The 6840-nt window shown below is 37.2% G+C and overlaps 1 protein-coding gene across 1 annotated transcript in view; it reads left to right on the forward strand.

Annotated features, from left to right (window-relative positions):
- csmd2 (CUB and Sushi multiple domains 2) overlaps positions 1-5522 on the forward strand; it is a 264361-nt gene extending 258839 nt beyond the window's left edge. Inside the window, exon 72 of the mRNA XM_028036079.1 lies at positions 74-5522. The gene's annotated coding sequence lies outside the window, so the exon portion shown is untranslated. The remainder of the gene's footprint in view (positions 1-73) is intronic.
- Positions 5523-6840: the final 1318 nt, after the last annotated feature.

Raw genomic sequence — 6840 nt, forward strand, 5'->3', positions numbered from 1 at the left:
ATCTGATCACTCATCCGTATTTTCAACCACAAACATCTTCTTACACGCTCATCTTGTTTGCTGCAACATTCAGTCAGTTGAGGAAGGAAAGATGCGCCACAACCTCCGCTGGCTGCCGGCAGAGGACACCTATAATCCCCTGTGCAGATGGCGAGAAAAAGATTATTTTATTTGCTGAAACACCTTCAAGTAACATCTCCAGTCGAGGAGCCTCGTACCTGCAGGAAACAAGAAAAAGAGACTATAGGAGAGCAACATCTTTTTTTATCAAAAAGGTCAACGAGAAACAGCTCTCTGTAACTTTACATGGTTTCTTGATCATGTTCCATATTCTAAGGAAAAAGCTTCCATCTGAACCTGCAGCCGGCAGGAGTACTGCTGGAGGCAAAGCTGTGATGACTTTTCTCACCGCCCTTCGCCTAAACCCAAAGGGAAGTTTGTGTAAGTCATAAAATGTACCTGTAGCTTACAAAGAACTCTGCGCACTGTGTGGTGGGCAGCCACGTGTCGGTCGGTGTGTGTGAGGCTAAGAGAAACTGTCCGAACTGTTGAAATTTATCCGTTCTGTTCTCTATTTGTATTTTGTTTGTTTTTACTGTTTTGTTTTGTTTTTTTGTTTCTTTCTTTCTTGTGTTTTATGCTGCCAGCTTTGTCAGATGAGTAATTGGGAACATTGTTATCTGTCAGATCTCTGCTATTTGAGGTTGTCAAAAGGTTCCATGGAAGGCTGCAGGTTTAAAGATGTCATTTTCAAGGCCATGTCGAAAACATACTCTTATCATTACTTTGGGTGCTCTTCCTCCTATTTGTCTTTTCCTGCGGCTGAAGAAAAGGTTAAAAGGTTGATAGGTGTTTGAAGAAAAGTAGAGAGAGCATCTGTGTGACTGCTATAGGAGGACAGAGTGCCTGTGTGCGTAGGTGTGAAGACATTTGTGGTTTTAACCAAAAACCTGATGATTTTTTGTGGTTTTGATAGCACTTCATTTGATTTTAGGAAGGCTAATGATCAGAAAGAAGCTGTGCATAAATGTAACCCATCAAGTGAAGGTAGAATGAAACAAAAGAACTGAGAATCTAATATTCAGTCAGCAGCAACGTTTACTTTTCTATTTTTGCTTTGTTCCTGGTTCAAACACATTTATATTACAATGTTGTGTTTGAAGACTAATTAGGTGTCAAACAAGCCGAAGTTATCTTGAGAAGTCAAAGATGATCCCTCTCTCAAATGGGGACAGGATGTGGGATGCATTTCCATGGACATAAGTCTTTTAGAGACATTACATCTTTCATTTTTCATTCATATCCACATCTCAGGGCGAAGCTGCAGCACCAACTCATGGCTCATTCTGCTATGAATAGTGCATTGCAGAAATACAAAAAAATACTTCCACCTTTTTTCTTTAAAGCCAAGATCAGATTCAGATTATTTTCTGTCTTAAATTTGGCTATTTGTATTTATGACTAAAGGGATAGGTTGTATTTTTAGGCAAAATTCTGGGGAAAATGTGTTACCATTATTAGCTCATTTATTATTAACACAGTAAATGGCTAAGGCTTTTCAGAGAGTTTGGATTGTTTAACATAGTGCCGTGTGAAAGCGAAAATGACCAGCTGAAAATGTAATAAATATTGCAATTTTGGTCCCTAATAGGACCAAGTCTCTCAGACTCTCAGTAGTGAAAACTCTCTAATCGGTCTTATAAAAGTTTAGCTGGGTTATATGCACTCATATGGTGTTTTATCTAGCAGATGTAACAAATTGCTTAAATCAGTTAAAATGGGGGTTCCACCTGTTTCTTTTGTTGCAACATTTAATCTTCCACTAGAGATGAGCGAACTAATTGTGAAAAACACTTCACAGAACCTCCACTGTCCCTTTAAGATCCAATAGTAGCTTCTTACACCTGGCCTTCGGAAACGCAAGAGCAAAATGTTGCAATGAAGGCGTCAGAGTTTGAAGAGCGGATGAGTCAGTGTCGCGTTCCCAGTGGATTACGCTCGGGTCTTTTCCCTCCAAGTTAACTTCTGACAGCCCCGTCCTTTTAAAGAAGAAGAGTGTTTCAATTGTTTTGTTTTCTGCTCATCATAAAAACGTTGAAGGCTGCGTGCCTGCAGGCTGTGACAGCGGGGGAGTCGCTGGCATACTGATTACTGCCGTGCATTAAATTGGAAATGATAAATGTGATATAGGAAAAAATAGTTTAGCCCTTTAATGCTAACACTCCTTATCTGGCACTGCTGGGGGAGAAAATTGCAGAATATATATGTATATACATATATAGAATTAAATTTTTTTTAGAGTGCAACACACAGCAGAAATGTCATCATATATATCTGTGGGAATCTGCTTTATGTGTTCCGGTCTGATGAGAGGAGTTTTATGACTTTTTTAGACCTGTTGATCCTGACGATGATCAGTGGGGTGAATATTGGTTGAATTTCCTTCAAGGAAGATGAGCTTTTTACTTGTTGCTTCCTTTTAATTTTGCTTTCCAACTCAGAAACCATTAAACTGGTAATATCCTTGACTACATATTTATTTTCAGAAAAGAGTATTGAAGCACTTAAAAAGCAGAATGAAACATCCACACCGATTCTTTCTTTTTTTTTTTTCTGGGCATTGTTACAAATAAGAAAAATTAAACAAACAAAAAAAATCACCCAGACCGTTTTTTCTTTTTTTTTTTTTTTTTACACCTAGAAATCAAGTCTCTTGAAACCAATCATTGCATTGTTCCCTCAGTCATTTTCACTGTGCTTCAGTAATTGCTTTGACAATTTTATTACTTTTAAGACTCTCGTTTATCTCGACCGTTCCAGTGGAATATTTGGCCATTTTCCTCCTCCGGAGTTTGAGCGATAGAATAGGAAGTGATTGAATTACCCTGGAGATTTCACGGAGAGACGAGCAGTTACACTCATGTAATCCCGAAGACTCCCTGTGCTGAATTCTCATAGTTTTGTGCAGCAGTTGCATGGTGCATTACGTTTATTTTGGCTCCGAAGCTGCTCTCAAACATCTGAGCTGAAATTATGGCTTTATTACATATTTGTTCGGGGCACTTCAGGGGGGAGCCTTTCCCCTCAATTTACTCTACAATGGCAACTTCTTTCACACTTCTTTAAAATGGCTGAACTGATTTTGGTAACAGTATTATCACTGCTGATTTCCCTACATGAAGTTGAATCTGTTTAGGCATACGATTCAACAGAAGAGGCCCGAAGAGGATCTCATATGAACGATTGTATTAAGAGGGGCTTATTTGAAGGAAATTAGAAAAATGGTCATCAAAAAGGCCAAATATTTACTCTTTTCATGATTTTTTTATCTGCTCCAGTCTTCAATAAGCACTTTATGTTCATTATAGTGCCTTGTCATAACTCGTAAGATCAGTCTCCAGCTTAGACAGTTCTTTTTGGTCAATAAATTTTAACCATTCTTACTACAGTTTTGGGGTCAACTTATCATCTTCAGATATTTCAAACTGGAGTCCTTCAGTCACTCCCCGATTATCTCTCTGGCTGAGTGGCCCCGACTGATACAGAAAAACTCCTGAAGCACTGAAGAGATTGTGAGCTGTAGTTTTTGATCTTACTGAGAGGGGGGGAAAAAACCCCTCTGAAGATGTCAGAGTAGAAATTCATTTCGCTTTATTATCTCTGTGCTTTGGTGTACGAGGATTACTATCCAAAAATCTGTCTGCTTGCCTAAATGATTGGTCAATTTTTAAAGCCTCGTTTTCTGTTGATGGTTTAAAGGCTGCTTTATTAGTCAAAGGGGAAAAAAAGATATCCAAAGTCATCAAATAAAAAAATATATAAAACATTTAGTTTGTTATTGAAAACAAAAATTTCTTGAAACAATTTACAGGTAAATATGAACAAATCTTCATTTTCACTTAATATTCAAATCTGTGGAGGTGTTTTCCTTCCCACCCAAGCTGCTTAGCCCAAAACCTGCTCACTGCATCGCAGTACTATGAAAATGGAGATCAGTGAGTGTTGGATTGAGCGGTGCTGCAACAGTTAGAACTGAGCCTTCCTTGATAGCAGCTGGCGAATTTGTGCTTCTTCTACTTTTTCTTCCTTTTTTCTTTTTTTTTGCATATTTTAAATCACTAACTCTGTTCATTCAGGCTCATTTTTTGTTATCAGCCCCACACAGCTTTGAGTTCCCCCGCGCCCTCATCCTGCTCACCATCTCCTCTATAATGTAACGCGCCACAGCAATGGTCTTTTGAGTTCACTGAGTTTCCTCTCAGTCAGGGACCAGACCAAAAGCCTCCCACTTCTCTCTCTGCAGCCAGAGCACTGACTTTCCAGCACAGGCCACACTCTGCATGTAGTGGGAAAAAAAAATAAAAGCAAGCAATCCATCAGTAATGCTGAGTGACACTTTCTACAGCAGCTATCATTTATAATCTCCCATCTTTCACTGTCACCCCATATTGATGAATCCAAAAGCTCGGCAGCTTGCCTTTACCCTTCAGTGAAAACCCACGTTCGTTTCAGTGAAATGAAAAATCTTTGAAATGTTTGCTTATTTTCTTAATTCGGTTCAAAAGCTAAAAATTCATACATCGATTCATTGCACTTAGTCATGTATTTCAAGCATTTATTTAATTGTGATGATTGTGGCTTACAGTAAATTAAAACCCAAAGTGTATTTTCTTTTAGAACATTCAAATATAATCCGAAACGTTGACCTACATAAACGTGAATATATTTAACAATTAACCTGGGCTTCTGTGTGTAAATTACTGGAATAAATGCTACGGAGGTGTAATGTCCAAAGCTTGTGAATCTCCCGCAAACTCTTGAATGGACTTTAAGAGTCCACACTCCTCTTAAGACTGCTTTCCCTGCTGCGTGGGCACCCTTTTCTGCCAGACATTTTCCATCCACTTAACTTTCCAATAAAATGCATGGACACAGCACTCTAAAATGCCATCTTTGCATTCTTGTGGTGAGTGTCACTGAGTTTCTGCTGGACATCTGCCGAGTCAGCGGCCTTTCCCATGATAGAGTAGGTCAAAACGTCCATTTTTAAAATTGTGTCTCATAAGAAACACCTTCTTATGAGACAAATTTCAGAGAAAGCGATTGTTTTCGCTGCACGTCTAAATCATCACAATTATTGGAGGTAAATGCAATTCATTACAATGTGTGTAATGAATCTGAACATGCATATTTTTTTTCTTATGAATTACTGAAGGAAATATCTTTGACTAGATCAAAATTTCTTGAGTTGTACTTGTAAGTAGCAGTAAAGAATGGGTTGTGGATAAGACTAACATTGAGTTTAATTTAGAAAAAAGTGGAGTTGGATTATTTCTTTGACCTCTTGAGTTCCCACTCATCCACTGATGAATGTATTTCATTTTTATCAAGAGTTTGTCCGATTTGTACTGTATGCTGCGTTTAATGTTTGGGGGGGGGGAAAAAAAAATCGCCAGAATGTTTCAGTCTTTGAAGAAGAAAGATGTAGGAAGTGGATTCTTAAGGAAAATACTAAAAAAAGAGAAAAAAAAAATAGAGAATTTTTTTGTAACCACAAACCTAACATTCCTGTTTGTTGTTCAAAGAAGTAAGAGGTCCCGTCTTTTTTTTTTTCTTTTTTCGTCTTTTTATCGATTTTATTTTTGTTTCGCTTTGTTTACAAGTTGCCCTCTTCATCCGGCTTCTTTCTGGAACTGAACTTGTAAACTCATAGCGCCTAAGTGGGATCAACGTGGCTCTCGAATGCCTCAACAAAACAACAAAAAAAGGGAAGGGCAAAGAAATCTGTCTTGCTGCACACCAAAAGGGAAACTTGTAAAGAGCCCGACAAACATCGACTTCAGCAGACTGTGTATCAACGGAGCAACTGCGGAGGGAAAGTGTCTCTAAGAAAAATATGTTAACAAATAATAAAAATATATATATATATATAACTTTTTTTGTACAGAGATATATTTTTATGGAAATACATTTGTAATATAAAAAGAGAAAATGGATTTACATATATGTAAATGATTTTCTTTTTCATTATTGTAGTACAAATGCTAGTGGGAAATATATAAAAAAAATCTATACATAAATATATATATATATAATATAAATATATACAAAGAAAAATAGAAACAAGGCTTTTTGTATTTGTAAAAAATTGTATATAAAAGTTTACATACATACTGTACATATGTAAGACCCACCATGGCTTGTCTGCAATATATAAAATGTATTTTATCCGTCTGTATATGATGCTTTGCATTGTGTCTAAGCTTATTCTACTTTCTTGAACTTGAAGCTTATTTTGAAAGTTTTTGGAATAAAATATAAAACCGACCCTCCACCAGTGTGTTTTTGAATGTCTGTTAATTATGTAACTGTACACAACATAACTAGTTCCCGATAAAGCTCCTCTGTACTCGGATAATAACTTAGAATTCACTTCCTGCGAAATATTCTCATCAGTTTTCCTTATGTGCAACATTTGCTTCAAGTATTTAGTGGTTAAGGAAATACAAAGACATCAATCTGTGTACTTTCCAGCTTCCAAACATATTTTCCTGCATCTGTTTATTGCAGTGGACCAATAACTAAAGTAAGTAGCGCTGAATGTTTGTGGCTTCTTTAAGAGGTAGTTTAGTTTTATGGCCTTGTAAACAGATATCAGTGTCTTACAGGTTCTGTAGCATGAAGACCAGGAATATTCAAGAGACTTTAATTATGAAACTTTATTGTAAACATAAGTTGTGTTTCCCCCCCAACAGCCTAAGCCTGAATGACCTCACCGCAATAAATTTTATAAACTTTTAGGGCCACAAAAACTTGCAAGCATTCTTCTCAGATCCAGTC

Source organism: Xiphophorus couchianus, chromosome 13 (assembly GCF_001444195.1).
Source record: "Xiphophorus couchianus chromosome 13, X_couchianus-1.0, whole genome shotgun sequence".
Classification (NCBI taxonomy): Eukaryota; Metazoa; Chordata; class Actinopteri; order Cyprinodontiformes; family Poeciliidae; genus Xiphophorus; species Xiphophorus couchianus.